Source organism: Schistocerca serialis, chromosome 3 (genome assembly GCF_023864345.2).
Source record: "Schistocerca serialis cubense isolate TAMUIC-IGC-003099 chromosome 3, iqSchSeri2.2, whole genome shotgun sequence".
Classification (NCBI taxonomy): Eukaryota; Metazoa; Arthropoda; class Insecta; order Orthoptera; family Acrididae; genus Schistocerca; species Schistocerca serialis.
In genome coordinates, this window is record NC_064640.1 from 761,968,751 (window position 1) to 761,974,750 (window position 6,000).

The following is a 6,000-nucleotide window of genomic DNA, read 5'->3' on the forward strand; positions in this document are numbered from 1 at the left end:
TGTGCCGCTGTCTTCAGTGGCGTTTTGCTAGGTACTCGACTCCAAATGTCCATCGAATGCAGTTCCCCGCGCGAAACTGGTTGAGGTGGAATTACATTCACTGTAAACAGTAATTCCTGTCGGGACTGAGAGTGATTTTCATAGACAAGGCAAAACACTCGTCTTCGGCCCCGAACAGTTAGGATCTTTGTACGACCCCTGTTGTTACGCCATGCTGCGTATCTGCGAGTGGTACACCTTTCCTTGTAGTCACGTTGGAGAGTCCACGTTGAAACGAACGCGATAGGCCCTTTCTGTCTCACGTCGTCTCATCTTAGTACTGTGGTGCCATTCATTCTACGGATATGTACCCACCACTTCATTTCTACGACTTATTTCACTGTTGGAGGATCACTTGCCCGCCTGGTTTCAGTTTTACACTATGAACAGCGCTCCGAGGCTAACTGAGTGCATTTTCAAGGGGTTTACTCGTATATCCTGTAACCTTTGGGAAAGGGTTGAGCAGTCACTGAAGTTTTGGGCTTTGAGTTAACTCGATCCATATGAAGTAGGGACTTGGAGAGAGTACTGAATCTGATAAACCAATGGAAGACGCGAGTGAGAGGGTGATGGTGGGTATAGAAAATGGCTCTGAGCACTATGAGACTTAACATCTCAGGTCATCAGACCCCTAGAACTTAGAACTCCTTAAACCTAACTAACCTAAGGACATCACACACATCCATGCCCGAAGCAGGATTCGAAACTGAGACCGTAGCGGTCACGCGGGTCGAGACTGAAGCGCCTAGAGCTGCTCGGCCACACCGGCCGGCTGTGGATATAGAAAGCGACACTGAGTACACGTTGTTCAAGTACGTCTATAGAGTGTGAAACCGACGGGCTTCAGCCATTCACACTACATCGCTGAAGGTAAGGATAGGTGAAATACATCTTTTAGAGATGTGGAGGATATTAGAGAAACTAATCCCCATTGTAGTCCTTTTCGCACCTGGTTGTGTCGTGGTTTATCCAAATCTCTTAAGGCGGATGCCGAAATGGTTCCTTTGAAAAGGACATGGCAGATTTGTAGACATAGTGAATGAAAGAAATCGTGGGGAATATAAAGCGGATGGCGAGAGGAGGTATAAGACACTCCACTGACAAGAGACCCGCCTCCGTTGCCGAAATTGCTGACGCAGCCCTGTGCGGTGGAACACAACTCGGAGCGAGCCGTTTCGAATGTTGCTGGTGGACCAAGTTGTCACCAGCAGTATTTGACCCTGACCAAAACTTCTTGACGATGCACTCGTGTAGTAGATTGAATACAAAAAATCTCCGCGGTGTCAATAGTTACACCTAAGACACTGTCTCACACGCCATGAGCTGAAGGACCATTGTGTGAGGAGGAAGTAAACCTATTCCGGTGAGATTTTTGAGCCTACCTTTCGTGGTTCTCCAGACCACAGTAACACATGACTGCGTAGACAAACAACAAGGAAACATAACATATTTACAACTTCATCCACATCTATACTCCGCAAGTCACTTTATGGCTTGTGGCGACGGGTGCTTTGTGTACGACTATCACTTACTCCTTTCCTGTTCCAACTGTCATTTATACCGTTCCTATTTCAGCTGTCACTTACCCCTTTCCTATTCGAGTCGCGAATGATCAAGGGAAGAACGCTTGTTGGTAAGCCTCTCTGTGAGCTCGAATCGCTCTAACTTTACCTTTGTGATCTTTTCGAGAAATATACGTAGGAGGAGAGAACATATCGTTTGAATCTTCTACGAACGTACACTCTTGGAATTTTGATAGTAAACCACACCACTTGATCTGGCTGAGCATCTCAGTTACGCTTTCACGATTGCTAAATGGCCCTGTCACGAAACGCACTGCTCTTCATTGTATGTTCTGTATTTCCTCTATCAATCTTATCTGGTACGGATCCTGGGCTGACGAGCAGCATTCAAGTATTGGTCGAACGAGGATTTTGTGAGCTACCACTCTCGTGGGTGGAGTACTCTTTCTGAGGAGTTTTCCATTGAGTCTTAGTCTGGCATCTGCCTTACCTGGGATCAGTTTTATGTGGTCGTTCCGCTTTAAACAGCTACCTACGCGTTCTCCTGGATATTTCATGGATGTGATTGCTTCCAGTGATTGTTCTGCAATCGTGTACTCACTCAATAATGAGTCTTTCTACCTTATTGTAAGATACACGTTACATTTGTTTATACAGGTCTACCTGCACTTCGATACAATTTACTTGTGCACCGACTTCTCAGGATACAGCGGCAACATAGTCCGCGAAAGGCCTCATAGAACTTCTGACGTTATACAGGGTGGTCCATTGATAGTGACCGGGCCAAATATCTCACGAAATAAGCATCAAACGAAAAAACTACAAAGAACGAAACTCGTCTAGCTTGAAGGGGGGACCAGATGGCGCTATGGTTGGCCCGCTAGCTGTCGCTGCCGTAGGTCAAACGGATATCAACTGCGTTTTTTTAAAAATAGGAACCCCCATTTTTTATTATATATTCGCGTGGTACGTAGAGAAATATGAATGTTTTAGTTGGATCACTTTTTTCGCTTTGTGATAGATGGCGCTGTAATAACCACAAACGTCTACGTACGTGGCATCACGTAATATTCCACCAGTGCGGACGATATTTGCTTCGTCACACATTACCCGTGTTAAAATGGACCGTTTACCAATTTCGGAAAAGGTCGATATCGTGTTGATGTATGGCTATTGTGATCAAAATGCCCAACGGGCGTGTGCTATGTATGCTGCTCGGTATCCTGGACGACATCATCCAAATGTCCGGACAGTTCGCTGGATAGTTACGTTATTTAAGAGAACAGGAAGTGTTGAGCCACATGTGAAACGTCAACCACGACCTGCAACAAATGATGATGCCCAAGTAGGTGTTTTAGCTGCTGTCGCGGCTAATCAGCACATCAGTAGCAGACAAGTTGCGCGAGAACGGGAATCTCAAAAACGTCTGTGTTGAGAATGCTACATCAACATCGATTGCACCCGTACCATATTTCTATGCACCAGGAATTGGATGGGGACGACTCTGAACGTCGTGTACAGTTCTGCCACTGGGCACAAGAGAAATTACGGGACGCTGGCAAATTTTTTGCACGCGTTCTATTTAGCGACGAAGAGTCATTCACCAACAGCGGTAACGTAAACCGGCATAATATGCACTATTGGTGAACGGAAAATCCACGATGGCTGCGACAAGTGGAACATCAGCGACGTTGGCGGGTTAATGTATGATGCGGCATTATGGGAGGAAGGATAATTGGCACCCATTTTATCGATGGCAATCTAAATAGTACAATGTATGCTGATTTCCTACGTAATGTTCTACCGTTGTTACTACAAAATGTTTCACTGCGTGACAGAATGGCGATGTCCTTCCAACATGATGGATGTCCGGCACATAGCTCGCGTGCGGTTGGGGGTTGGGTTGTTTGGGGAAGGAGACCAGACAGCGAGGTCATCGGTCTCATCGGATTAGGGAAGGACGGGGAAGGAAGTCGGCCGTGACCTTTGAAAGGCATTTGCCTGGAGCGATTTAGGGAAACCACGGAAAAACGGAAAACCTAAATCAGGATGGCCGGACGCGGGATTGAACCGTCGTCCTACCGAAAGCGAGTCCATTGTCTAACCACTGCGCCACCTCGCTCGGTCGCGTGCGGTTGAAGCGGTATTAAATAGCATATTTTATGACAGATGGATTGGTCGTCGAAGCACCATACCATGGCCCGCACGTTCACCGGATCTGACGTCCCCCGATTTCTTTCTGTGGGGAAAGTTGAAGGATATTTGCTATCGTGATCCATCGACAGCGCCTAACAACATGCGTCAGCGCATTCTCAATGCATGTGCGAACATTACGGAAGGCGAACTTCTCGCTGTTGAGAGGAATCTCGTTACACGTATTGCCAAATGCATTGAGGTTGACGGACATCATTTTGAGCATTTATTGCATTAATGTGCTATTTACAGGAAATCACGCTGTAACAGCATGCGTTCTCAGAAATGATAAGTTCACAAAGGTACATGTATCACACTGGAACAACCGAAACAAAATGTTCAAACGTACCTACGTTCTGTATTTTAATTTACAAAACATACCTGTTACCAACTGTTTGTCTAAAATTGTGAGCCATATGTTTGTGACTATTGCAGCGCCATCTATCACAAAGCGAAAAAAGTGCTCCAACTAAAACATTCATATTTCTTTACGTACTACACGAATATGTAATAAGAAATGGGGGTTCCTATTTTTAAAAAACCCAGTTGATATCGGTTTGACCTATGGCAGCGTTATCTAGCGGGCCAACCATAGCGCCAACTGGTTTCCCCCTTCAAGCTAGACAAGTTCCGTTCTTTGTAGTTTTTTCGTTTGACGCTTATTTCGTGAGATATTTGGCCCGTTCACGATCAATGGACCACCCAGTATATACTGTGAACACTAATGGTTGTGTATCACTCCCGAAACTACTTTTACTTCTTAAAATTTCTCTCTGTTAAGAATGATGGGGTGTGTTTTGTTTACTAAGAACTCTTCAATCTAACAGAAGAAAAGATCCAACGAGGAGCGGGGCGGTCGTCATGGGATCGTTTTGTCGGCGCAGGAGTGTTACAGAGAAGCTCAACAAATTCCAATGGTAGACGCTACAAGACAGACGCTGTGCATCACGGAGAGGTTTACTATTGAAATTTTGAGAGAGTACTTTCCGAGAAGAGCAGACAAACATATTACTTCCTCCCAGTTATATCTCGCGAAATGGCCAAGATGACAAAATACGATTAATTAGAGCTAATACAAAGGCTTACCGACAGTCATTCTTCCCACTTGCCATTAGAGAGTGAAACATGAAAGGCGAGATCAGTTGGTGATACCAGAAGTAACCTCTGCCACACATTGTCAGGTGATTTGCGGAGTATTGATGTGGAAGTAGATGTAATCACACAGTTGGTCTGATATTCTGTACGCTCGTATTTTGTTCATTATGCGGCACTGTGGAACTGCATCGAATGCCTTTCGGGAGTCAAGGAACACTTCAAACTGGACGCCGGTATCTATTACTTACTGGGTCTCGCGTAGAAATGTGCAGTTTACACGGTTCCAGAATTATACATCCCAAAACTTTCAGGCATTTAGAAAGTACGCATTATAGAGCGATGTTCCGACAAAAAAGAAGCTGAAAGTAACATTTAGCGTGGAGAGGGGCGACTCACTGTTGCGGCCGCTGCGTGCAGTGGAATCCGCCGCCGCTCGGCTCCCACCAAACACTGACCACTGCCACTGCACTCCCGCTCACATAATCGCCCTCTGCTGCCTCCTATCTTGTTACGCCACGGCAGACGTCACGCTGCCGTCTTCGGGGCTGCCACGACACGACTGTTGCTTTCAAAAAAGATGCACTCACGTTTTTCCATTTTTCAGGAAGGTCGCTGTGATTCGGAAATTCGTCAAAGCTGTACAAATAATCTTCATGGTACATTACAATTGTGTGTCGGACCGGAAGTCGAACCTCAGACGTCCTTCGCGGGCAGGTGCTCTAACGGCAGAACTATCCAAACACGTCTCATTGCCCGCCCTTTCAGCTTTACTTCCACCAGCGTCTCTTCTTCTATCTTCCAAGCTTGAAAGGTAATAGAACAGGGGCTGGGGCAAGCACGGTTGTGAGGAGTGGAGGTCGTGATTAAAGCTCGAATAGTTCAATCGGTAGAGCACTTGCCCGCAAAAGGCAACGGTCCCAGGTTCGAGTGCTGGTTCGGCGTCCGGTTTTTACTTACCAGAAAGTTTCTAAACTGTACACTCTCCGTTGTAAAAGTAAAAATACATTGGGAAAACAGTTCCCTGGACTGTAAATAAGCAATTTCTCGGGTATACTCTTTCTCCCAGAAGTGCTTGTCCCGCAACGAATGCAAGAGATCTTGTGATGTTTGGTAGGTAAGAGCAGAGGGAATGGTGGAACTAAAGCTGTGA

At 46.0% G+C, this 6,000-nt stretch overlaps 1 protein-coding gene across 1 annotated transcript in view; it reads right to left on the reverse strand.

The window, feature by feature from the left end:
• The window catches only part of LOC126471203 (organic cation transporter protein-like), a 342,130-nt gene extending 336,842 nt beyond the window's left edge, over positions 1–5,288 (reverse strand). The window contains exon 1 of the mRNA XM_050099316.1: positions 5,247–5,288. The gene's annotated coding sequence lies outside the window, so the exon portion shown is untranslated. The remainder of the gene's footprint in view (positions 1–5,246) is intronic.
• Positions 5,289–6,000: the final 712 nt, after the last annotated feature.